The sequence below is a fragment of the Thermobia domestica genome, chromosome 11 (assembly GCF_964235325.1).
Source record: "Thermobia domestica chromosome 11, izTheDome1.hap1.1, whole genome shotgun sequence".
In the NCBI taxonomy this organism is placed as follows: domain Eukaryota; kingdom Metazoa; phylum Arthropoda; class Insecta; order Zygentoma; family Lepismatidae; genus Thermobia; species Thermobia domestica.
This window is the reverse complement of record NC_137464.1, coordinates 34,791,190-34,818,711: the sequence shown is the minus strand read 5'-3', so window position 1 is coordinate 34,818,711 and position 27,522 is coordinate 34,791,190. Positions and strand designations below refer to the sequence as shown.

At 35.2% G+C, this 27,522-nt stretch overlaps 2 long non-coding RNA genes across 2 annotated transcripts; both read right to left on the bottom strand.

Moving 5' to 3' along the window:
* Positions 1–250: 250 nt before the first annotated feature.
* LOC145663548 (uncharacterized) lies at positions 251–9,503 on the bottom strand. The gene is made up of 5 exons (XR_014127179.1): positions 9,145–9,503; positions 7,912–8,075; positions 7,100–7,225; positions 1,063–1,210; positions 251–438 (listed from the first exon to the last, which is right to left on the bottom strand). It is a non-coding gene; the product is annotated as an uncharacterized LOC145663548 (long non-coding RNA).
* A 6,324-nt stretch (positions 9,504–15,827) lies between these two features.
* Positions 15,828–26,238, bottom strand: LOC145663547 (uncharacterized). The gene is made up of 4 exons (XR_014127178.1): positions 26,182–26,238; positions 23,856–24,074; positions 20,938–21,846; positions 15,828–15,973 (listed from the first exon to the last, which is right to left on the bottom strand). It is a non-coding gene; the product is annotated as an uncharacterized LOC145663547 (long non-coding RNA).
* Between the last annotated feature and the right edge of the window lie 1,284 nt (positions 26,239–27,522).

Genomic DNA, 27,522 nt, shown 5'->3' with positions numbered 1-27,522 from the left:
TCTTAAAAAAAAAGCGTTATAATATAACTTTAATAATCGTCACTGCCTAAAGATGAGGAATGTAGTTTCCTTGAAATATCTAGCGGATAATAATTACTTATAAAGACTGAATATACGAATGAGTATTAACAACAAAAAATAAATTAATTGATGAAAATTAAGTTTTCCTTGCTTTTCACCAGTACTAATACTGGAGAACAACACTAAAAATATTACGAAAGCCACGAACAATGAAACTAACATACCTCTTTGTCCATTATCGGTAATCCCTCATATTAATGCATTAAACACACTGAAAAAGCATTTTGTCATAGCCTGGGAAAGTATTTTCTCATCCTGGAAGTCGAAGCAATGCATGATAATCTGGAGGTGCCGAAGGAAGCGGAATAGTATTTCAATATCCGGAACCAGGTCTGCAAACGGTGCATCATTCACGCCCTGTAAACAAAAGTATAGAACAATTACAATCATCGACGATTAAGTAACAAATTAAATATAAACGAAAAAATATAGGCTAATCGATGTACGAGAACGAAACGGCATACGGTTTTTGCTCAATTCATATCTTTGCTTTATTCATATATATATGAAATACGAAAAATTCAATTAGTTTTTCATATGAAACTGTAATTTTCTCCTATAGTGATAGAAATGCGCGCAAGAACTAATGTGATTTTTTTAAAAGTTATTTAAGGAATACAGAAGCTAGCCATTTCTCTGGTATTTGGTGGTTGAATGATTCGTATGTAAATAGTCATGCATTACCTACAAGTTCGAAGCATCGTCATAATGCAATTGTGTAAGAAAGATGAAATTTTCTGGTTTTATTTACGGTTTACAATCATTAACTCTGAATTTATTACGCGGGAACGCGCAGAAGTTCATTCTTTAAACCATTACCAAAACTACTTAAAACTTGGACAGCTGGAATCAAGGTAGCTGTCAATATGAATATTATATTACCACAAATGATTACTTTTGCTATGCACATTACTTGTATTTAGAATTATGTACTACTACATGTCGTACTCGTCACGATATTAAATTGAAAATGGTTCTAACCTCGTGCTGAACTCTTAGGGAGACTGATACAATTTGTTCTGGTGAGTGAACTTTGCGAAGCATCCTGCAGACAAATAACTTCAATAATTCTTGTCCACAGCAACACACAATCAATGGTCAGCGTATAAGATGGAAACACTATGAAGTCCTAGAAAGACAAACAGACGAACTAAAAATATTGCCTGAAATATATAAATATATATATTAAATGAATTTCTTACAATTAAATAGTGAAATCATAATCTCATTCTCTCTCTCACATGCATATACACACTCAAAGGAAGTATACTATAATGCTTTTGGTAATTACTTTATTAGACAGGAAGACAATGAGTAGCTAGGAAAAAAAAGCTGATGTACAAAGTGGATGTGTCAATCGAACATGTGAACATCAAATTGAAATATATCATCACATGAAAATGGACACAGTAAGTGGAGGAAGACAAAACAAAAGGGATAAGTCTTTGGTTACCAAACTATCGCACACCTGGGCAAGCGACCATGTTCGACAAATCAGGAATTTCTGTTTGGCCGAAAACTAGTTAACGGGAATTTATACTCAGAAAGAGATTTTTCTCCACCAAAGTATAAACTATTTTGTAGTTTGATTGTAGCAATTTTCATGGAAGATTAGGCTAATTATGGAACAAAATATTCCACTTACTGTTACACGCAAATATATATATATATATATATATATAGATAATAACTTTTGATTAATTATTATCCCTTATTAACTATATTCAAAATAACCAGAGAAGAGAGGAAACCAATAATGATTTTATTTTTCGATATAATTTCGGTACTTCCTTTGTAACATAAAAGGATTGTGTGGTTTAAAAAATTCTTACGATTGCCAGCCACCAAAATTGAGCTTTCAAGGTTCTGTATAATCCACTACATCATTCCATACGTTGCAAACATTCATAAAAATAATTTGACAATTCAATCTAATAATTATTCACACAAATAATTGAAAAACGATCTGTGGATAATCTTAAACAGTTACATCAGGTAAATATAAATCAGTTGCGTGTTATGAGAAAAAGTCTTCCCCATTACAAAAGTGTAAAGACTGTTATTTAAATCGAAGAAAGAATATGTAATTATGAGCTCATTGTAAGTAATTTGTGATATTTAAATTACTAAACAAAAACAAAGTCCAAGTATAAGAATACATTATAAGACTGTCGACTGTGTCTTTAAAGTTTTAAAAAAGCCGCTGTGGCTCAGTGGTAGAGCATTCACCTCTGTTGCCAGAGTTCCCTGGTTCGATCCCAGCTCGCACCAAGTGAGTTTTGTGGTGGATAAACATTGTGTGAGTGAGTTTTCTCGGGGTTTTCCCGTTTCCTTCCACTTTCTTTATTCCACTATTTTCATTCATTTCTCATCATCATCGTCTCCTTTAGCCTAGCCGGCATAAACGTGGGACGTAAAACTGAAAGATTTCATTTCATTTAAACTAAAAAAAAAATGTTCTACATCTAGGACCACACTACCTACGTAGCCTATATGTAAATAAAATTATTATCAAATTAAATCAAATTTAAAGCCTAAAATATTCATATTTCCAAACTAAGCTAAGAAAAATAAAATAGAGGCTTAGTGGTTATTCTCCAAAATAGTGATTGCCCGAACGTGAATTTCGTGGACTTTCCCTGAAAGAAGAATATTGTAGTAATTCTTTCCCTAAAAGAATTGGATTTCCTCAAGGGCATAAAATTATTCACAGGAGAACGAAATGGATACTTTTTCCACTGCACAATACTAATCCTCACTGTAGTGGAGTAGCCAGAAAAATATATTGTTAACTTAATCTTGTTTTAGACTCGGCCTCATGATTTTCGAAAAATGACCACAAGTAGAAAATCATTTCGAAAAAAAAAACACACACACACACACACGATGGAGAAGCTCCACGTCATCGAAAATCATACAATGAAAATAGACTGTGTGTGATTACAAAACTAAACTATACTTCGGGACAGAATCAGAGAGCTTTTTTTCCGGAATTCTAGAAACCCTGTTTCACCCCTCTAAACCTTCTTCAACTGATCTTCGCGACACGTGTTAGAGATAAGTTATTCCTTCTGGCTAAAAACCAATGTTGCCTCAATTCCTTTCCTTCTATTTTCTTTTTCTTTCTTTCTTTCTTTTAATATTTGGTCAATTTGCTTGAGAAAATATATTGAGTAACAGCGTCTATATATTTTGCGAGTGATTTGTTTTGTGCCTATTCCAGCCTTGCTTCTTTACCTTATTCCATATTCATTTTTTTTAAATTTTGTGTTTCTTCTCATTTATTTCGTTATATAATGGCGAACATATTCAGGCCATGGCTGATCGGTGAATCTTCGGGACGTGAAGTGATGCCTGATGAGGTGCCTACTGCAAACAGAACGCCGAAGAAAATGAGATGTGTTATCGGGAAGGGAGGAAAGTTACGGAAGCAAACCATTCAAATTGTGCAGAATATTAAGACGTTTTATTCGCGATATCGTGCAAAGTAACAACGGTATTTAATATCATAAGAACATCCACAAATTAGTTAATAAGGCAACAGGTGTCAGTGAATACAGTGAATAGATTTTCTCATTTGGACTTAGAGCAGTATGAAACTCCCACAAAGAAACATGTAGCTAGAACAAAATTTCCCTTTGATAAAATCGACGACTTTTGCAGGGACTTGCGTCGTACGATATATGAGTTTTATAAGAACGGAGAAACCCCCACAAGAGAAAACCTGACCCATACTATGAAGCAAAAGACAGTCGGAACGGACTACGAGTTTTGATATAGCAGCAGAACACTAAGCAGACTTCTGCATAGCATCGGTTTCAAGTACAAGACTATTGAAAGCAAACTTGCCAGTGCTGATCACAGGAAGTTATCGCGTGGCAGTACCGATATCTAGAGATGATCCAACAACTGAGACGGGAAGGCTATTGTGATTTGTATCGAGACGAGACTTGGTATGACACTAACACCTGTAAAATGAAGAATTAGTCTGACGACACTGAAAATTGTACAACTGCAACTTCCGATAGAAAAAGAGAACGAATTTTCATTTTGCATTGTGGGGGACGGTCTGGTTTTCTTCAAGACGCACTTTTCGTGACCCACAAAAAATGGCCGATGCCCCTGCAAACTTTCATGGAACAATGACTTCAGATATTTTTGAAAACTGGTTTTTAAATTCTGTTTTGATGCATTTGGAGGAATCAAGTGTGATAGTCATTGACAATGCTTCGTACCACTCACGAATTATTGATCCCAAGCCTAGCTCTTCCTGGAACAAAGCATTCATTATTAATTATAAGATTATCTCAGAATATTTAAGTCCCTACTTCCGTGCCAGTCAAACCAGTTCTTCAAATAATTAAACAAAAGGGAAAGTATGAAAAGCGCTTCGTTGTTGACCAAATGGCTGCAACCCACGGGCACATAGTATTGACTCTCTCCGCATCATTGCATCTTGAATCCTATCGAGATGGTGTTGTCGGAAATTAAACGAAAAGTCGCGCCACAAAATCTCAAAGGACGAGCTGTCAACGAACTACTGGAAATACTGCTATTTGTGTGCGATAGTGTTGATAGTGAAAAATGGATTAACTACATAAAACTTGCAGGAAAAAAAAAAAAAAAACGAAAACAGTTATCGGGACCTACAGCATGTTTTTCATCACGTGGACACTACACCTTCCATAGTGGAAATTGAAGACTCCACGTCAGAAAGTGAACAAACAAATTCTAACTTAGAATCGGAGTAAAAGGTAATTACTGTCTTTTTTATTTTCAAATAGAGTATTAGTTTCTATTTTTCTATTTATTAATTTCCAGTATCTTCCAACCAATCGTTTTCTAAACCTAGCAGGTTCTTTCGACGCGCGAGAGTGGGTTCAGTTCCTAATTATGACATTTAATTTTTGGTGTCGATCTAGAATCATAAGTAAATTAGGAAGCCAACTGAATTCAGAAATAGTGAAATCCGTTTAAAAAATGCAGTAAAGGAGATAGGAGTCGCTCTGTGTTATCTGTGCATGAAATTGTCAAATGTAATAAGCTCATGTTTATTGCGTATAGCGTATGATTTTTTTTTTTTTTTTTTTAACTTATTTCCTTAGGTAATTCGTTATTTTAGAGCTACCTGAAATTTCCAACTAGGCTTCTTCCCTTATTTTTTATGCTTTTCGTAGTTTTCCTGTTGATAATTGACATCTTTATTTGTTATTATTATTGTTGTTGTTAACTGAAAATAGGAAGGAAAGTTTTTCTTATTTCTGCTGGGCTTTAACTATACAAGCGGAACAGAGGTACGGCAACACACCAAATCACTTGAAAAGCGTGCTACGGATATATACAAACAGTCAAGTCAGGCAAACAATCAGCTGCAACTTTGAAATGAAACCTCGTCCGCTACAGTAGTCAATAAACCGTATCGTATACATTGAAAGAAAAGTTCTACAGCCATGAACACGCTATTTGTATATTTAAATTTCCGAGCCTTTAATTGCACGTTGGACTATACACTTACACAATCTTCTTCCAACTACACTTATTCCATCTAATGAGGCGAACAACATACATATAATAATAATTTCCTAACATAATTTATTGTTATTATAATATTTACATTTTCTCTTCTCATTAAAGAAAGCTAAATTCACCTCTATTTCAAATTTACTAGCCTAATTTTGCTAAATTTTTAATTATTTCGCAAGTCACGTGATCCGAATGTGGAGATCAGAGCTACTTCTATTTCACTGCACAACAAGTAAGTTTCAATCTTGATTTCGTTTACATAATATTACAAATTATAAATACCTTTCTTCACTAAAAGTATTAGGTATATTAAAATTTTTGTCAAGCACATTATGACATCAAATTTTTACCATTTTAACACACAAGTGAAATTATAGGAACATAAATTGGACTTGTTTACATTGTAAATATTGGCCTAAGTGTACTGTTTATTTACGTAAGTTTTGAAAGTTTATAACTCCTTATACCGGGTTATACGTAATCCTGTTTCTGTTACTGTATAAAATAGCATAGCATATTCCTAATAACTCATAATGCAGTTGATAATTATTGGTATTTATCAAACATATCAGTAAAATGTATGCGTATGGCACATCACTTAACCTACCATTATATAATTATACAACCCTCAAATAATCATTTAAACATATTCATACAGCATCAGCATTACCCACTTCTGCACACGAATTAAACACACACACACACACACACACACACATATATATATATATATATATATATATATATATATATATATATATATATATATATAAGAAACGCAAATAGTATTCCCTTGTACAAATTTAATGCGGTTCAATACAAGAAGCACAAAAGTAAACAAAATTTTGATATTCAACACTACTATACAGTGTGTTTCGAAACAACACCGACAACGTTTGGGAGAGGATTCCTGATACCAAGATAAGACAAAAAGTATAGACCAACCTGGGTGCACAAATGCTTCCTTTCGGAGTTATAGGCTACCGAAAACATGAAAAAATGAACTTTAATGGTCCATAGTTCCAAAACTATGGAACCTACCGTACGGTACTCGGGTCAAGACTTCACTTAGGAACTATTATATGCTCTACCCAAAAATCCATGTTTCAGAATCCTGCGGAACTCAAGCGACAATTTTCATAGAGGGAGTTAGGCTACGGGCATATAATTTGAAGTATTCACCAACTATCTCTATAAAAATTGTTGCGGAGGTACCGCAGGATTCTGAAACATGGATATTTGAATAGGGCACATGCTAGTTCCTAAGTGAAGTCTTGACCTGACTACGGTAGGTCGCAAAGTTTTGGAGCTATGGACCATTAAAGTTAATTTTTCATATTTTCGGCAGCCTATAACTCCGAACGAAAGCAATTGTGCACCAGATTGGTCTATACTTTTTGTCTTATCTTGGTGTCAGGAATCACCTTCACACCCTGTATACATATATTTACGATTATTTATTCATTTGAATAATACGGCTTAAGAACTAACATACCTATGTGTGTCCTTCCATAATATCCCTCTCTCGGTTTGTTGGTCGTTGCAGAACATTATACTGTGCATACGTCGTTCCAATTTGCACAGCTTCTAATTTCGAAAGTTTTTCATTTGCTATTACGTTCTGAAATAATAGAACGATCAAGCTTTAAAAAAATAAAAAAAAAAAAAAACACTTCTAGAGGCAGTGTACATAAGACTGAAATAAAGAAATTTTAATGCAAAAGCTGAAAAATAATTTATTTTACAGTTCACCCGGAATTCTGGATTAAATTTCAATGAATAGTTTAGCCGATATTAAAGGATTTCGGAATTTAAGCGAAGTTAGTGACAAAAATATATTCATACATTAGCTGACTAACTGTAAAGTAATTATAATTTCTCTACAAGGGAACACCAATATACAAATGAGAAAATTCGAATGTTCTCCATCCTCATCATCCGTGCCCTTGGAACAAAAGGAAAGAAGAACACAATATAATTCTATGTCAATGTGCGTTCCTATATAAAAATCTGTATTCCTTTACTTAGCCGAAAACATTCAAGACAGGCAAATGATAGCATGTGTTGTGCTAGTTAAAGCACTGAGATCAGTTTTATCTGAATTATCCCTTCGAATCGATGAAAATAAAAGATATTTGATGTTACACTGAAATTTTCATGCAACTTAATTTTACAGCATCTTCGAAAGCTAAAAGTACCAAGAAAGAGTCAAGCAAGGACGAGCAAAAAAACGAAAACACAAAGAGAAAATAGTAAATATACTCGCTATGCATAAGTAATATTGAAACAAAGAATGTAAAGACTAACCGTTTTCATTTATTTTGTGGTGCCATTTTCCTCTTTCTATATGTCCGTATATATATGCTGCATTGTGTTAGATTTTCGAGAGTTTTGGTGTATACATCCATAGTCTTCATTCAAGTTTTATCTAAAAATCCAAGATCAGTGTCTTAAAGAGGAATAAATAATTCCTATAAAAAAAAGAAAAAAAGGAAAAGAAAAAAAGAAAAAAATTAAAACTAGTCTTTCAATTAGAGGTGGATCACAGACTGATATACAACGAATTCTTAAAGAATAAAGTTAAACAATTCGGAAAGAGTGGAACACTTCTTTCCATAGAATACGAAAATACTACCTCGCAAAACTGAAAGAAAAGCAGGCAAATTCAAAATTCAAAATTCTTAGTGTAGAAATGTTTATATATATAGTAAGAATTACGAGATTTATCTTTTTATATTTTTATTCTGTTCATCCCTCGTAGTTTAATATTACGTTGATATGTTTAGCTCCCTAAGATCTTAAATAAGAATTATTCAGATGCAACATTTATTACGATAACAAACATTTAATGTTTATTGCTACTACACTAAATAGTTGTTAACAGTCGTCTTAGCTCAAAATTAACATTTTTCTTCCTGACTTAGAATTTCTCATCCCTTATACATATACTGGGTATCCAGAGAGGAAATGATAATATTTTGGGAAATGAAAAATTGGGTCATTAAAAAAAAAAATGTGAATAGATTGAATCCCTTTCCTTCATGAAATATCGATCAAAGTAACAATGTATTACAGATACGCAGAAACCGTATCTTCGAAAGTAATAGAGATAATTAATTGATTAAAAAACTTGGTAGGGAGGGGAAAAAATAGGATTGTGTCACGTCAGAAGTAACCATCATGTTTAGTTCTCAGAAGTGACGTTACATATTGAAGGAAAACAGATTCTGACCGTTTTCCAATGGACTTCGTCTAATTACGAAATTCTATTGAGTGTAATGCTGCTTGTAGTGTATTTTTTTAGTGGTGTCTAATAATATTTTCATCATTTTTTGGTACATACGTATACGAATAATGTATATAATTTACAAAACTTATGTTTGAGACAGACTAAAACTATATCGTATCACTTCATCTTTAATTTTCTTAACAAATAAAAGCATGTAAGTGCTTTCTTTTAGTTTTACAGGAATACTACTTTCTTTCAGATTTACAATAGTACAAATATGAAAGATAAAGATTAATCATGAATCTACTTACCTCTATGATAACTAAAAGCTAGTAGACATTTCAGATCCTTCCTCTGGTTCACCTTAGAACGTTTCCTTCACTTGGTTGATGGCAAGAGGCGGCTGATAACTGGTTGCGTGTCAATGGTTTTATTGTATATAGCATTCAGTTGTTTAAAGTCTGGGCAATAAGCTGTCATCTTTCCTCTTCAATCTTAAATACGCTATGGACCTGGAAGAAAAGGAAGGTCCATAGGGTGACGCAAGGAGGTTGAACAGGATCTGGACAAAAAAGTAATAGTAAATGGTAATGTATCAGTGTCAGAGGAAGAAAAGAATTTACTAAGCTTAGGACATAAATTCAAATCAAAGAGGACAGATTGAAAGTGGAAAAAGTGATGTATTCTGTTGAGCAGGTCATTAGCCAGATTGGGGATAAAGAGAAGAGATACAAAATGAGGAGAGAGGCTGTGGTGATGTTTAAGAAGAACATGAAAATGGAAGAGGGGAACTTTACGAATGAAGAGAAGGCGACATCTAAAAAATTGAGTAAGAGAAAGGATGTAATAGTGTAACAAGCAGAGAAAGGCGGTGCAGTGGCAGTGATGGAAAAGCAATGGTACAAAACAAAATTAGAGAATCTGTCTGTTGGGACATATGAAGTGATGTAATAGGCGGGGGGGGGGGGGATTTAAAGGGAGAAATAAAAGAAAAGGTGATTTGCTCTTTAAAGAGAAAAAGTTACCAAATAGGTTTAAATGAGGAAGAATTCCAGTAATGAAAGGATTTCCTACGATACATAACGAAGTGATAAAACTGAGCCTGGTGCTTGATTGCCGAGGGAATATGTGAACCTTTGAGGGAAAGGTCAAGAGAATAGCTGAAGTGTTAAGGAGAGACCAGGAGAGTTATAGTGTTAAAAATTCTGAAAAGTTTAAGGACAGACTGGATAACATGGGATGTATAAAGGGTAGGACGTTGTTATTTAGCATTGATGTGAAGGTAATCTTCTCGAGCTTGAAGAGGGAATGCATATTGAACAAAAGAAACATGTTTCGGGTGCAGAAAAACTCAAAGAAGCCTTGAAGTTCATATGGAGAAACAGTTCCTGCATTATAGAAGTAAAGTTAATAAGGATCAAGGAGGGTTTGAGCATAGGATCAAGAATGAGTCTTGTATTGGCAGAGATATTTATGAACCGATGACAGAAAGAAGTCAAAAGGAAAAGAGGAGACAAGCTTAAGTTTTTCAGCAGGTATGTCGATGATTGTTTCGGGATACGGAAGGGTACTCATAGGCAACTTAACAAATTTGTGAAGGAAATAGATCAGGAAAAGGGCATAGAACTCGGATTGGAAGTAGAAGAGAAAGGGACATTGTATTTCAGATCCGAAAATAAGCAGGCGGAGAAACGAGTTGGTCACAAAATGGTTCCAGGAAAAGAGTGCATCAGGGAACTTCTGTTATAAAAGGAGCGATGTTGATCGATCAACAAAGAGAAACTTCATACAAAATATGGAGGAGAGGATCATGTAGATTAGTAGTGACAGAAGGAAAGCAGAAGATATAGCAAAATTTCACAAGCAATTGGAGACCAACGGATATGATAAAGGAAAGCTAAGGATAGAAAAGATAAGAAGAAAGGACCAGAATAGTAAGAAGGAGGAAGATAAGAAAGAAAAAGATAGAAAGAAAGGAAAGAAGCCATTATGGAGAATAGAAAAAATGGGGGAAGACACGGAGATAATAAAGAGAATACTACAGAGAATATGGAACGTTTCAACTTACAGGAAAGGGACTAAGAGACTATTGGATGTGTTACGCATAGGAAGAAGAGGAAAGAAGGGAAGAAGAAAAGACGAGAAAAGCTGATGGAAAGAAGAGGAGTGGTTTACAAGATAAGATGTAGGGATTGTAATAGTTGTTATATTGGTAAAACAGGGAAAAAACTAAAGCAGGGTTCCTTCTGATATGGAGAAATCTATTTCCCTGACTTCTCCTTGACCTTCCATGACCTTTGGCAGGAAATTCCGTGACTTTCATGACAGGTGTCGGATGACGTTGACGTATAAATAAGGCATAAATAACGGTGAATATTTATACATTAGAACATTTATTCTAGAGAGATAAATAATAATCAATTGCTCATGCGTACATTCGACTTATCACCCATAAAAATCTGAAAATGAAATGAAATCTTTGAGTTTTACGTCCCACGGTTAGGCTAAAGGAGACGGTGATGAGTAACGAATGAAATGGTGGAATGAATAAAGTGGGAGGAAACGGGAGAACCCCGAGAAAACCCACGCACACGGTGTTTGTCCACCACAAAGTTCACGTGGCGGGGGCTGAGATCGAACCCGTGACCCCAAGCATCAGAGGTGAACGCTCTACCACTGAGCCACCGCGGCTCCCATAGAAATCTGAGTAATGTTCCATACTATGATCATTAATGGTTGGCTAAGCTGAAATTGGTGTAGAATTAATGTTAGAAAAAATATATTTTATAAAATTTCTCTGACTTTCCCTAATTTCCAGTCTTTTTCCATGAATTTCCCTGACATGCACCATTTTTTCTGACTTCCCTGATCAGTAGGAACCTTGTAAAGAACGGTTAAAACAACACAAAGACGATGTAAGATTAGAAAGAGAAAGAAATGACACGTGAGGAACATAATATTACGAGGGTCATTTAACTCGAACTGGCAACACTGCTACGATTGGAGTGTCGTGTGGGCAGGAGACAAATGACGAACGCAATGTGTTCCATGAATGTGTACGAGTCAGTTCAACGCTGCTGCGGTCCCATATTACGGTGTATGTGCACGGTGCTAGGATGATTCAAAGAGGATTAGTAGAGGCTTGTGGTGAAGCTGCTCTACCGTATCGACCAGTGGCGACATAGGTTGCAGCATTTCAGGTGGGACGACAATCAACAGTTAAAATGCACGGTGGAGGGCATATGGCGAACGGCTACGGACGAAATTCATCTTGCAAGACTACGGACACTGCTTGACGGTGATCGGCGCTAGACTTGTAGTGAATTGGCGCAGGAGCTGAACATTTCTTTCGGATATGTTTTCTGCATGCTAACACAAGATCTTGGCATGCGGAAAATTGCAGCCAGATGGGTACCCAATGCTCTGACCGTGGTTCAAAAGTGGCATAGCTGGTAGTGCGCGCCTACACCTTCAATGTTACAATGAGGAAGGTGATGACTTCTTGCACAGCATTATTGCAAGCGACGGAATATGGGGAAGATCCTACGAGCCTGAATTGAAACGTCATTCAAGTGAATGTTGCCACCCAGAATCTCCACGACCGAAGAAGCTTAGGCAACAGCCAGCAAACGTGAAGGGGATGATGATAATGTCATACGACCACGAAGGCATTATCCTGTCACATCAAGTTCCACCGGTCGTTACCGTCAATTCTGCATACTATGCTTCATACCTCAGTGACTATTTGCGACCAGCATTGCGACGCAAACGTCCACACCTCCTGAAGTCTGGACCAATTCGACTACACGACAATGCCAGATGCCATACAGCCAATCCAGTACAGACTCTGTTACGACGATGGGGTTGGGAGGTACTGGAGCACCCACCATATTCCCCGGATATGAACCCCTGCGATGTTGATCTTTTCCCAAAAATGAAAGAACCTCTCGGGGGCAAACGTTTCAGAGACATTCCCAGCATTGTTCGTGCCTTAGGGCGCACTGTTAACACCCTCTCACAAAGTGGGGCTTTGACAGGTATTCAACGATTACCAGATATCTGACGAAGGGTTCAACAGGTTGGCAGAGACTACATCGAAGGACTGTAAGCTTCTTGAGGTGAGTGATTCATTACATTCCATTTCACAACTAAGTTGCCACTTTGAGTTAAATGACCCTCGTAATTGGTGCGAGACTGAAGTGTTAGAACGGAAACAAAGGACATTAATAAAAAAAAGCGGAAGGTGACCAGATTTAATAGAAAAAAGCAAAGATGAGTTATGAATTGGAATGCAGGACTCAGAGTTGACTTGGAAAGACTTAATTTGTCGCTTAGTTTTCTATTGGGCCAGGAAGGGAAAAAGATTTATGGTATTTAGTTTCTCTTTTGTCATCTTTTTTTTATGATTGGTTGAGTTCGTTTTGATCAATCAGCGATCATAATCAGTTTCTGGGATACTGTTATATTTAGATGTAACGCCCTCTCGTTTTTTCAGTCTGATGAAGCCAAATGGTTCAGTTAGTTGGCAAAACTGTTACTGTTACATGGTTATTAATTTGAAATAAACGTTGCTCTGTTTAGTGATTTGCATTCCCACGTCTTCCATAAATATATGGTCAAAGAGACCAAGGGACACCATCGGCCAAGAAGAAGATCATGCGACCCAGACTGTCCAAGAGTCAGATGTGACCTGATGTATAAATAAATAAATAAATAAATAAATAAATAAATTAATTAATTAATTAATTAAGAAAGAAGTATGAAAATTATCCTAAATCTTGCATTACAAGATCAAAACTTTCAAATGTAGTCATTACTAGCTTGCTAAGTATGACTTTCTTTTCAAACGTAAAGATGCATACACATTATAGATTACTATTTTACGGCTTGCATGTCTTAGTAAGAGCTTTAGTGTTACTTTGTTCCTTTTTAGACTAAACGGCATATCCAACGTCTACAGCTTTATCATGTTAATGCCAGTTCATAAATTAACACTTACTCACACTTATTCACTTATTGAAATACCAAGATGAATTGTCTCTGTAGTTCCGTGATAAACAATAGGTGGCCTATGACAGACTTATGTGGCAAGGACTGGATAAACTGTTTGAAAGAATATTGTTCTTAATTGAAATTGTGAAAAAAAAAAATCAATAAAATACCACCAGAAAATTCACCTGCAGTACTATATGACTGAGACGTTCTAAGTACATGAACGCTAAAGAACATATTACATTTCCCCAGGTTTTCAGTATTTTGTAGACTTGTGACATTGCATATGTATTGAATTGCAATATCAAAATTGTGCATATTTCAGAATTTGTTTTACCTTCATAGACTTTGCTCTCCAAATTGGTGTTTTCTCATTCTATGAAATTATGAACGGTGTTCAAAGATTATTAATACAGTTTAACTTTAATAGAAGTGCATTATATAGGACATGCTTCTATTGGAAAAAGAATACTTCATAAACTACCAACACTTTGCTAGTTCAAAACTTCAGGAAGTAGCAGTGCTAATTCTAAGCAGAAACATCCTCCAAAACACAATAAGCATTAGCCTTCTGATTTAAGAGAAAACCAAATGACCCGAACAAGAATTGATCAATGGATGAAATTAATATAAAGAGAGGCGAAGAGCATAAAAAGATAAGAACTGTAGCAAGTTGCTACAAATTACATTAGGGTTATACTGTTCTGTTGTTATTCACAGTGTCGCCAATTAATAGAAATTTCTGTTTATATTTTATTAGTTTCATTAATATATATACTTCTGTTTATATTTTATTAGTTTCATTGCACAGGGTGTCTCAAAAGTCCCCTGACATAGGGTAACTCTGTTATCAGAGTTACAACAAAATATAAGAGGGGAAATCGTCTCTAAATATGATGTTTTCAATCTAAAGTGAAGGAATTTTTTAAATCGGACGAGCCGTTTGGGCTGTACACACTTTATGTGCCCAACGTTAAATGAGCATTGCCATTTACCTTTACCCAGTGAATGAAGTTACTGTCTTTTACGCTAACGTGTCGATGGCCAGCCCAATTTCAAACATGTTCCCATTCATCATACTCTTACAAAATGTATCCACCACCCGCCCCGCACTGCCTCTCCCAGCCCCTTTATTAATGGCAACGTTGCATTTTCATTTCATTGGGCGCATAAAGAGTGTACAGCCCAAACGACTCGTCCAATTAAAAAAATGCTTCGCTTTAGATTGAAAACATCATATTTAGAGAGGATTTCCCCTCTTACATTTTGTTGTAATTCTGATAATAACAGAGTTACCCTATGTCAGGGGAATTTTGAGACACCCTGTATGTCACTATCAACTACTCCCAAATCGCAATCGGACACAAAGTTCAAACCTCAATGAAGCTTTCATTCAACTCAAACCTAAAACTTTCACTTAATATACAGATTAAGTGAATACTAATTTTATATAATAAATAATCCGATATTCTATACATTATATTATAATTCGTTTGGTCAGCTTTCACAGATTAACATCGCTACATATAATGTATCTAAATATGTGGTTAAACAATGAAATACTTCCAGAATTTAGTCTCGCTAGATTGAATATTGTTTAAGCCAAAGGTTTCCTGAACGCTGAACTGGATGTGGCTGTCCTCATTCTCCTAATGTTACTCTGAATTACTTCATCTTTTGGGTCCTCATCAAGAATATTGTGTGTACAAGACAGAAACGGATACTAATCATGGAACTTCTAGCATGCCTTTCAACTAATACCACCCGCCATCTTGTTGCTGGTTATCGTTTGAATATCTTATATAAACTAATCGAATGTACGTGGAAATATGATGGCCATGTTACAAAAAAAAAAAAAAAAAAAAAAAATCTAGTTATATATTTTGCAAACATTAAGAATTTATATTGTACTTATATTACAATGTGTAGATGGAAATAGTTCATTTGTGGACATCTTGCATTTTAATTAAATACAGTACAAATATAACTATTACCTGGATTGTTCATGTGAAATGTAGCTCGGGTGATCGATTTTCATTGTAATATTAACTGATACATCTTGATTAGCACAGGATTCTGATCTCCAGCTTGTTCAACTTCCATTGCTGCTACTAATGCATCTGGAGCATTCATTCTGGACGTTGACTGCTGAAAGCACAAAAATATTTGCTCTCGCAACTACAGTATATCAATATACATACAGATAATACTCATTTTAAAAGTCAAGTAATATTTCTATACAAATAAACGAATATACGGGTGTAGTTTAATATTATGGGCTCTAGCATTCAATGTCATATTCTGAAGTTATAAATATCTTGTCAGTAAGAGAATACACCACCAGCTGAACAGACATAATACAATCTTGCCTTGCGAAAATAGAATACTTGATCACGATTTTTATGTATACAGTCAGGACAAAAATCAGAAACAAATATTTCGAATCAACTCTAAAATATCTTGAGAGAACTCAACAACATTGCTTTCTTGATTCCAGCAACATAATAGATTAATACACCTAACCTTTAAAAAATTTCAGTGTTGGGGGTTAAAAAAAAAAAAAAAAAAAACTTAGCACCATACTTTCCACGAGAAACAAATACCGCTTATTACTTACTTCTCATATTTCATTGTTCAGTATTTTTGTCTCACGAAATAAGAAAATAGATTCGAACTTACTTTTAAATGAATATTTACAGAACCAAAGTTTAACTGAACTTCACACCAATATAATGCAGAGAATATTTTCATCATAACGTACTCCCATTGCTCAATTCCCGGCAGAGGAAAATCCATTCATCGACTATATTTCCCACTCACGAGTGTTTTCCGTCACTTTACCCATGTAAATAGAGGGAACGGTTTCTTTTTGAGATGACTTTTTAAGGAAGGTAAATAAACACTTAAATGAACAATCCAAGTAAGAATCTACCACTTGAATGCCAACTTCTATTCTTCTTATGTATAACAAAGAAAATATATATATACATATCAGAAGTAGTAATGAAAAACGTGCCATATTTAAGGTAAGTTTTTATGACCGCACATCAGGAGAAGCAATCACCTAATGGTTAATATGAGTATCCTCGCAATGAACATGCACAACGAACACGCACAACAACATTTAAACAGAGTTCCTACTGATCTATTTTCCTGATTTCTCCCTGACTTTTCCTGACCTTATACAGGAAATTGCCTGATTTTCATAACAGGTGTCGGATGACACTGACATATAAATAAGGAATAAATAACGGTGAATATTTATAAATGAAAACATTTGTTCTATAGAGACAAATAGTTATCAATTGCTCATATGTGCAGCAATAAAAAATAGCAATAGAAACCAAATAGGTATTATAATGGTTGGCTAAGCTGAAATTGGTGTACAATTAATGTTAACTAACTAACTAACTAACTCTATGGCCTATGGAACCCGGAGGTTCAATGTCGCGTTCACAAAAGCTCTCCACTGACTTCTATCCTTAGCTAACTGCATCCAATTTCTACTTTGTATTCCAATCTCTGCGAGATCCATCTTAATATTGTCCTCCCATCTGCGCCTAGGTCTTCCTAATGGTCGTCTTCCGATTGGTCTTCCAGTCAAGACTTTGAAAGCGTTTCTACTTTCTTCCATTCTAGCTACATGACCCTCCCACCTAAGCCTCCTAGACTTGACGACCCTAACAATGTTGGGTAAACCATATAAATTATGTAGTTCCTCGTTATGAAGTTTCCGCCATTCCCCATTCCCGTTCCTCTTGGGTCCGAATATTCGTCTCAGGATCTTGTTCTCAAATACTTTCAGTCTATGTTCTTCCCTCAGAGTAAGTGACCATGTTTCGCAGCCATACAGAACAACAGGCATAATTATCGTTTTGTATATTTTAAGCTTCAAATTCCTCGACAGAATTCGCGACGACAAGAGATATTGAACCGAATAATAACACGAATTCCCTGCTTTCAGTCGACATTTAATTTTTCCGTGAATATGATTTTCCTCTGTTAATATTGATCCTAGATATTTGAAACTACCAACTTTATCAACTTTACAATTAATGTTAGAAAAAATAATTTTATAAAATTTCCTTGATTTTCCCTGATTTCCAGCCTTTTTCCCTGAGTTTCCCTTACCTGCACCATTTTTCCTGAGTTTTCCCTGACTTTCCTGATTTCCCTAACCAGTAGGAATTCTATTAAACATACTTCAAGCCATACCTTAATAACAACGAATTTGTTTATGTCGTACAGCAGCTCTAAGTTAATTGGAACACATTCAAAATATAGACATACAAATAGCATTTACATTGCTGAACCAATCAATACTTTGTCGACGTCTTACACCTTTGATCAACACCTGGTAACATGTGACAATAGATTTGATAAATTTCCAGCATTTCTTTTATTCGATCCTCAATCAGTTCATTTCCCCTGTAACTCCATTTCTACGCAAATCTCCCAAATCTCAACACTCTTCGAGCAGTAGGGTCCTCCGTCGAATTCAACCGATGAATTGGTCCGATTCCAGCATATTATCTATAGGAAGCAAATGTCATCCCCAGACCAAATCCCTTCCACAAATCTTTCCTCAACGGATATTTTGGATTGTATATATAGCGGTAAAAAAAGATACTGGATTTTATAACCGAAATGCACCTGGTTTTCGATCACTAGACTCGAAATGGATCCAACTGTTTCCTGTCTAATTATTATATTATTTTGTCCATTACATGCCTTTTCTACATAGTGCTTCTAATGTAAATATTTCTACTCTATATACAGATATTTCTACGTCTTATCCTAGTTTTGACTGTACTAAGGTGAATATTATCTTTCGAACTTCAAAATTTTCTTGTTAAATAAACAGCTAAAAACTATTGATCATTTAATTATGGAAGTAAATGAAGTGTTCGAGTTGAATTTTGCTTCTGCGGTTGTGTCTATTTTCTGGCTAGAATCTGATTAACAATCCCTAATTTCTTTTTACACTATCGAAAACTAATCAGTTTTATACATTTAGAAAGAGTAATTACAATTATAAGGCTTACTTTTCTTTCTTAAACTACAAAACAAGTAGAAAATGCTTGCATATGCAAAACTAGAAAGAAAGAAAAAAAAAAGCCTGATATGGCTCGTACCCAGATACAAAAATATGATGTTAGTACAACCTAACAAACGATGATTAACAATGACTACAAAAGCAACATCTGTTTGTAGACTAGCAGCTACAATATAAAGGGTCACATACAAAATCTCCGCGGTTTTTTGGTACATTTTTGAACAAAAAATTGCTTTATTGAAAATCAATTTTAATCAACTACATATTAATCATTATTATCTACCAGTATGACCTTTTGCCATTTTTCGGGTAGCTTTCCATCGGTGTAGAACTTCTGTGGTTTATCGTCGGAAAACTTGGCCAAGTGGTTTTCAGCGGCGCTTCGGTCGGCCAAACTTTTTTTTTTTTTTTTTTTTTTTACCACCAAGAGAGTTTTGCAGAGACCGAAACAAATGGTAGTCAGACGGTGCAAGGTCCTGGCTATAATTGATGGTTTCGTCAGGTTGTAGCAGCGCGTAATGGACAATTCCCTCCCAATCCCACCAAATACTCAACATAACCTTGTTTGCCGACAATCCAGGCTTTGAAGTCGTTTATGGAGGGTCACCAGCCTTTGACCATGACCGCTTGCGTTTGATATTTCAGTCATTTTTCATCACCTGTAATGAGTTGCTTCAAAACTGGTTCCATTTCGTTGCGTTTCAGCAGCATTTCACTGATGGTAATTCGGTCAATCAAATGTCTTTGGTACAAACTGGCCGACCGAAGCGCCGCTGAAAATCACTTGGCCAAGTTTTTCGACGATAAACCACAGAAGTTCTATACCGATGGAGTTACGAAGCTATCCGAAAATGGCAGAAGGTCATAGATAATAATGGTCAATATGTACTTGATTAAAATTGATTTTCAATAAAGAAATTTTTGTTCAAATATGTACCAAAAAAAAAAAAAAAAAAAACCGCGGAGACTTTTTTATATGACCCTTTACAATCCTGTACAAAAAGTCACATTTTCTCTTCGACTTTAATTACAGTGTTTCTTTGAGTCCTATACCTCTACTCACATTAGAAGCTCGAAAAGAATACAGGGATGAAATGTAGATTAGTGCTACAGGAATAAGAACACTGAAAAGCTCAAAAAGTAAATAGACGATCAGGTTTGATTATATACATTTAGAAAATTTAAACGATAAATGAATATCAACTACTAGAAGGTTCATGAACTAATAAAATAAAATATGTATGATGCTAGATGGAAGATATAATGCCTAAGAATCTACCTACCTTTACCTAAGAATGCACTACTTATATATGGACAAGATAGAACTATCTGAAGTAATTGTTAATATAAGGTGTTTGAAAAGCTGGAAACAGACACTTTGTTCTTCTCTTCAGTGTTGTTGATTTATTTAAAACTCACCAAAAAATGAAATGAAATCTTTAGTTTTACGTTCCACGGTTATGCCGGTTAGGCTAAAGGGGACGGTGATGATGAGAAGTGAACGAAATGGTGGAATGAAGAAAGTGGGAGGAAACGGAAGAATCCCGAGAAAACCCACGAGCACGGTGTTTGTCCACCACAAAGTCCACACGGCGCGAGCTGGGATCGAACCAGGGACCCCAAGCACCGGAGGTGAACGCTCTACCACTGAGCCACAGCGCCCCCACTTAAAACTCATGAATCGTCATATTGTTGCTTCCATCGCTGGTAACAATAAACACTCAAATAAAAAATTGGATTTAGCGGAGATATGGTGAATAAGAGTTAATTGTACAGGCAACAACTAAATTCACTAATATATTGTAACATATAGTAAGTTATAATATGTTAATGTACAGAGTTATCATCTTAAAAATAAGTTCCGTTTTTCTGTTTCTAACACAACCTTATTTGCCTTACAATGCTGCCAATGAATTGGACATTCGATACTTGATAAATATTCAATAAATACGTTAACAATGTAGAGAAGATCACGGTGAACATACTTCAGATAAATAAAATATTACAACTAATTAGTAAATAATAATCATTTTCATATATACAGTAATACTCTTACCAAGTGCTACACTGAACTCGATCCAGCATCCAAAGTGAAATTACTAGCTGAGATAGCTCCATCACACTTTTTAATTTCAATTTTAACAGATTCTCTTATCGCATGGGTATCACTTGCAGTTTTTCTTGGGAATCCATCCACTTGCACTTACACGACTGAAGCTGTATTTTGTTCCACCAGTTTCCTTTCATCTGCAGTTGACGGCACAGAAGGTAAAGAACGCACTTGACTAAGATAGGTTTTCCACTGTTTGTGTACAATCACTACTAATTTCTTTTTTTGAAAAATGAACTTTAAGGAAATTATTACTGAAATAATGTGATATCGATTTCTTTAGCTGATCCTTCGAACTCTAATCAGCTCTTTCTGATGACATGAGTGAGATTTTTCTCTTTCTTATCTATTACTTACGTTGCTTCCTGACGTCGACGGTAAGCAAATTTCAATATCAAACGCCTGTCAATATATTCACTTGCGAAATCACTATATCCACTTGCATTTCAATTGTTATCGATTGGTCTTTGAACGATAACTCCTGTGGCCTTTCTTCAAACAAAGGGATTAATCCATCCTTTCCATCATATCACTTCGGCTGCCGCGACTCAAGTTAACATAAGCTCTGTACTCAAGCTGAATTAAATTGTCAAATATGTCAATGGAACCAATTTCTATTCTTTCTTTTCTAGGTAAGCAAGTAACGACAAATGACCCTAAAGACTGAGAAGTCTGGGTTACCTCTTCTCTCCTCAGACACTCTATTGCCCACTATAATAAAGGATACAGATGGTTGTACGCTTCATCCGAATGTGTTTTCATTGTTACTATTGTTGAAATCTCCAGTTTGTATTGACAAGCTTAAGCGAGTTGGTAAAACTTCCAAAGGACTGTATGTTCCAAGAGGACCACTATCTATTGAAAGATACAATCATCTGCTATAAGTTTCAAGAAACATAACATCTTCAGAATAATATATGTGAAATAATGCTTAATGGAAAGCGAATAGTAAATATAACAGAATAATTAAGAGGAAAGTAATCAATATAGCTTTCATATAAAATGCTGACAGTTCAAAAACAGAATGTAATGTAATGGAAAAATGTAACCTGTAATAGTCAACAACTTCCACTACACTTATGATCAAGGGTAAAAAGACGAAGAAAATAGTTTTAAAAGGGAGGGTATAACATTTTATGAAGAATTGATTGAATTAGTGATTACATTATATAGTCCAAACTGTTCTAAACTAAAGATTTGCCTGAAAAAATTATTTTGTCAAAACATTATTTTTCAGGGAAGTTATTAGACTATGTCAATTTTTATTCAGAAAATCTAGTATTTAATATAAGCCCTAATACAATAATAGTTCTTCATATTCTTCCAACTCCTATCGTATATTTTTAAAGAACTACGGTGTAAGAAGTGAAATCATGAATATTCCATTTCTTCACTCCACGATATCCTATTTCATTCTTATACTCCCACAATGTGATTCTCATGAACTAATAAGTTAAAATATTACTCTCGGTTTTGTTTAAATCTTTATAAGTTTAAATCAATAGATTGCAGTGAACACAGTTTGCAATACTGAAGAGGTTAATATTGCTTCTGTACTTCACGGTGTCAATAAGGGACATGTATACCATAAAGGAAATGATGTACAATGTACCATATGTAATGCGCACCTCTCATTATTATATGACATATCTTACAGAAATCTCCTTCAAGTTAAATATAAGCAATAAAGTTACACGAAATTTGAAGTTACATACGAATATACTAGCTTGGTTTGTACTGTTGTAAATGGATTGAGAACATCCAATAGGATTTCAAAAGTCTGGTTCAAAGTTTGATACCATAAAGACTATGGAAATGATCCCATCATGGCATTCATGTGACATCCCGAGTTGCAACATAAGCAGCTGTTCAGACAGGTAGCCCATCATACAGGTGCTGAATGTCTGCGGTGAGACCCCATCTCATCACGTCACATAGTGTTCGATAGAGCCTTGGTCTATCTAGCTACCTGGGTAGAAGGTGTATATTGAATAGAGCACACTGGGCTGGCCTGGCGGTACGGGAACGTGCATTACCTGCATGGGGACTCGCAAAGTGCCCAGACACTGTCAGAGGGTAGGGTTGATTATGTCACGCAAATACGACGCACTAGCCACTGCAGTAAATGAAGAGCAAAAGCAACCAGAATGTGCAGTTTATTGCCCCCAAAGAAGAATGCCAGATACGGGTCTAGTATGTTGAGTGCGAACACATTGGATTTTTCAGCTTACCTGGAAACGCACATGGCCTTCCCTAAGTCCGAGACTGAAATCTCTCAGCACTGCAATCTATCCCAACACTGGCGAAAATATTTTCGGCAGTGAACAGGTAAGAAAATACGTGCTAAAGATATCCATTAAGGTAGACTTGCCGTCAACAATGAATGATTTTGTGTTTCTGCGCCACAAGAGGGCCAAAGTTGTTATATGTTAAGCCGGCATAGACAATGAAAGCTAGTTAGTGAGAACATGTGGTCACTTTCTTGTTTCAAGGATGATCCAAATCAGTTACCATGTTATAAAATACTTGTAACTTTAGATAAATACTACAATTCAAAATCAAATGCAAAATTCGGATTTTAGCACCCCTAACGAGGCGATTCTTTTTCTAGGAATACGAAATTCCGTATAATTAGCGGCGACTAATTACTCCTTACCAGAAAAACATGAATAAACCACACTCAGATGTTCATCGTTCATGATTCATGGTGGAATGTTTTAACCTGCACACGGACATATGGATGTAGCATATCATATACTATCATGCTTTTTTTGTTATTTGATATAATTACTGTAGGTATTGCAACCCATATAGAAGTTATTTTGACTTAAAACAAAGATTTTCTGTAAGAAATTAATACTTACCTCAACAGACTTATTTAGAAGATAGTAAGATGAAAAACTTGTAATGCTTCACTTTGTGCATTACAGGGTTTATGCTCTACGATTATGGATATTCTTTAATTAGTTTTTAATCCGTGGTGAAGTAAAGTCTTATTGTTTAATTCGTTTGATTCCAAAGCCTTGAAGTTAAGTTGAATCGATGAAGGACACTTGATACATGGTCGGAATTCTGGAAACAACCTGCAAAATTTAAAGAAGGAGAAGGTAAGAAATTTTAAAAAAATATATTAAAAGTTGAATATCAATATATTGAGAATAAATTACAGTTTTTGCAAAGTTTTGAAACCTGTTACGCACAATTTAATTCTAACGAGACAAATATTTATTAAAAGATTTCCGACCATGTACTATAATTTATTTCCAAATCCAAGTAACTGTTAAATTTCTATTATGTTTAAAAGTACATCTGTCTGCGGGAAAAAGCTACTCATTGGCATCGGACAAATTCGAGAGAACCGGAGTGGGAATTGGCCTGTAACAGTAAAACAATCTATGTATATATATAAAATTGAAAATCACTATGTTTGTGACCCTAAATCTCCTGAATCGCCCGACCAATTTCGATCAAATTTGTAACATGGATGAGGTTCGAGGCTGGGCTGGTTTTAGGCTATTCACTTTGGTAGAACTGAGGGAGGGGGTATTAAAAAATAAATAAAACTTAATAACTCCTGAACCACTCGACCGATCTTGATCAAATTTTCAACGTAGATGACGTTCAGGACTGGGATCGTTTTTATGATTTAAATTTGACAGAGCAACGTAGCGGAGAAGGAGGAGGGGAAGATATATAAAAATCAATTTATATAAGACTGAAAGTTACTATTTTTGTAACTTAATAACTCGAACTATCCGACCGATCTCAATCAAATTTTCAAGATATATGAGGTTCGGATCTGGAAATATTTCTGTAATTTCATTTTAACGGTTGATCCTAGGGGAGGGAGACGTATAAATAAAAACTAATAAAACCTAGTAACTTTTGAACCACCCAACCAATCTCGATCAAATTTTCAACATATTTGAGGGTCCAGACTTGGGTGTCTTTTTATCGTTTCACTTTGACGAGCCAACCTAGGGGAGGGGGAGGGGGAGACATATGTAAAAAAAAATTAAAATGACTGCCTTTGTGACTTCATCACTCTTGAACCACCCGACCGATCTCAATCAAATTTTCAACATACATGAGTTTAAGGACAGAGATTACTTTAGGCTATTCACTTTGACGATGCAACGTAGAGGACGGGGAGGGGAGAGAAATTTAAAATATGATCAAAAATGACCGATACTAGTGTTGAATTCGATGAGTCGATGAGAGAAACAGTGACACTTCTGATGCTGTTTCAATCCAAATTCAGCCCTGATTGTTGGAGAGGGGGAGGGGGATAAAATTTAAAAATAATCGAAAATGGCTAATATTAGTGTCGAATCCATAGTGTTAGGAGTAGCTGAGAATTAACAGTGACAATTCTGATGCTGTGTGCCGCAGCACGGAGGGAAAGGGGAGCTATATATAATAATAATAATCGAAAATGACCAATATTAGTGTCTAATCCATAGTTTTAGGGATTATTCAGATGAACAGTGACATTTCCGATCCTGTTTAAATCCAAAATCAGCCCCACCACTTGGGACAAGAGGAGAAGAGATATATAAAAATGATCGAAAATGGCCACTATCAGTGTCGAATTTATAGTTTCCTGTGTCGCTTAGATGAACAGTGATACTTTCGATCCCGTTTAAATTCAAATTCAACCCCGCAACTGGGGAGGAAGAGATATTTAAAATGATCGAAAATAACCGATATTAGTGCTGAATCCACATTTTTTGGAGTTGCTGAGATGAACGGTGACACTTTCGATGCCATGGCCCGCAACACGGGGGAGGGGAATATATATATATAAATGATTGAAAATGACCAATATTAGTGTCGAATCCATGGTTTTCGGGGTCGCCGAGATGATCAATGATCTTTCCAGTGCTGTTTAAATCGATGCCATTAAAAACGAAAACAGCATATTTTACAGGAGATACGGAGTTGTGCATTTAAATTTTCATTTTAACCCAGCGAGGCGGGTAATATATGCTAGTATTGAGTAAAAGTTAGTGGTTAAGTAAAAGAAATAAATTTAGTGATAGAAGAAGGTACATTAATTACAATAACATAATTTATAAGGTATAGGATTAAAATGAAGAAAAGAAAAAGAAAGATGTAGAAGTAAATAAAGATAAAAAATGAAGAAAAAATTAGAAGATTAGATTATAAGTTAGAGAAAAGTGTACTTACTTTATATTTGGATTCCATTATTGAACAAGTCGATTACCACAACAACTGGAACCCTTTATAAAGAAAATAAAAAGGAAAGATTAGTTATTGAAAAAACAAATAAGCAAATAAATATTAATTCTCAAATATAAATAATACTAACAAAGCTAGCCAGCGGGTTATTAAAAACTATGTAATACCATAATCTGTTCTACATGCATTAATGCGTTATCATATTGTTTTGAGATTGTTTGCAATGACATAATACACGCGATGTTAGGTTATTCCGATAATATATAAGGTAAACTATGTATCTACAAGGAGACTGTGTTTGACACAAACTGCAATACAACTAGATTTACAATGTTACCTTTTGATTTGATATTCAGTTTACCGTCCCGTTCAGCAGCGAGAGTAAGAGACGTGAACCTATTGCTTAACGTGGGATCCGAACCCATGAGCTCCTGCCGGGAATCCAATCCGGGTCTCCCGCGCTAAAGGCGCGTATGCTACCCGCTTAGCCACGAGGGAGTTCAACAGTGTTGCCAACCCAATATAAAGACGTATTCTTTCAAATGGCACTACGTCAGGTTATTACATATTTCAAATCTACAAATTAAAATAAAACTTACAATAGAACACTTTTCATGCAGTGCTGCAAACTAAGGACGCTGCAGTTTAAGAAATACAGAAAAACAACCAGAATTTGTAGGCTTTTATAACTGTAATAACAAAAGTAAGACGGGTGGGGTAACATATATCCAAAGTATCTTAGTGTCGAATACTACAGTTATCATATGACGTATTTCGAAAAAGTAAAAACTAAGTTACAAAGAATTGAAAAGTGTTTACTTCAAAGGGTTTTATTTCGAAAAAATGCCATGATAAGTGTCACATCCAATTACGTAGATGATTTTGAATACACATGAAGTCATAATGACGTTTATGGCAATTCGATACCTTAAACCGTTCCGGAGATAAGAAAAAATATGAAAAATTGATATATTGGTTAAAATTACGTATTTGTACTAACTTCTTAAAACGGCTGTTGTTTTCTTTTGCTACTATAATATCACAACAATAGTTTTTGCAGATGCAATTACAACACGATCTCGGAATTTAGGAGATAATTTTAAAGTGTTGCACACTTTACTAGTGTTTACATCTCCAGAACGGTTTGAGATATCGTTAGTATAAATGACATCATCATATTTATATCTATTGAAAACTATCCGTGAGATCGGATAAGGTAGGCCTACTTATCTAAGCAGTTTTTCGAAATACAGGCTTTTGAAAAAATTCAAACTGTTTTAACTTGGTTCCTATTCATTCGAAATCCATCAGATTACAATTGTAGTATCA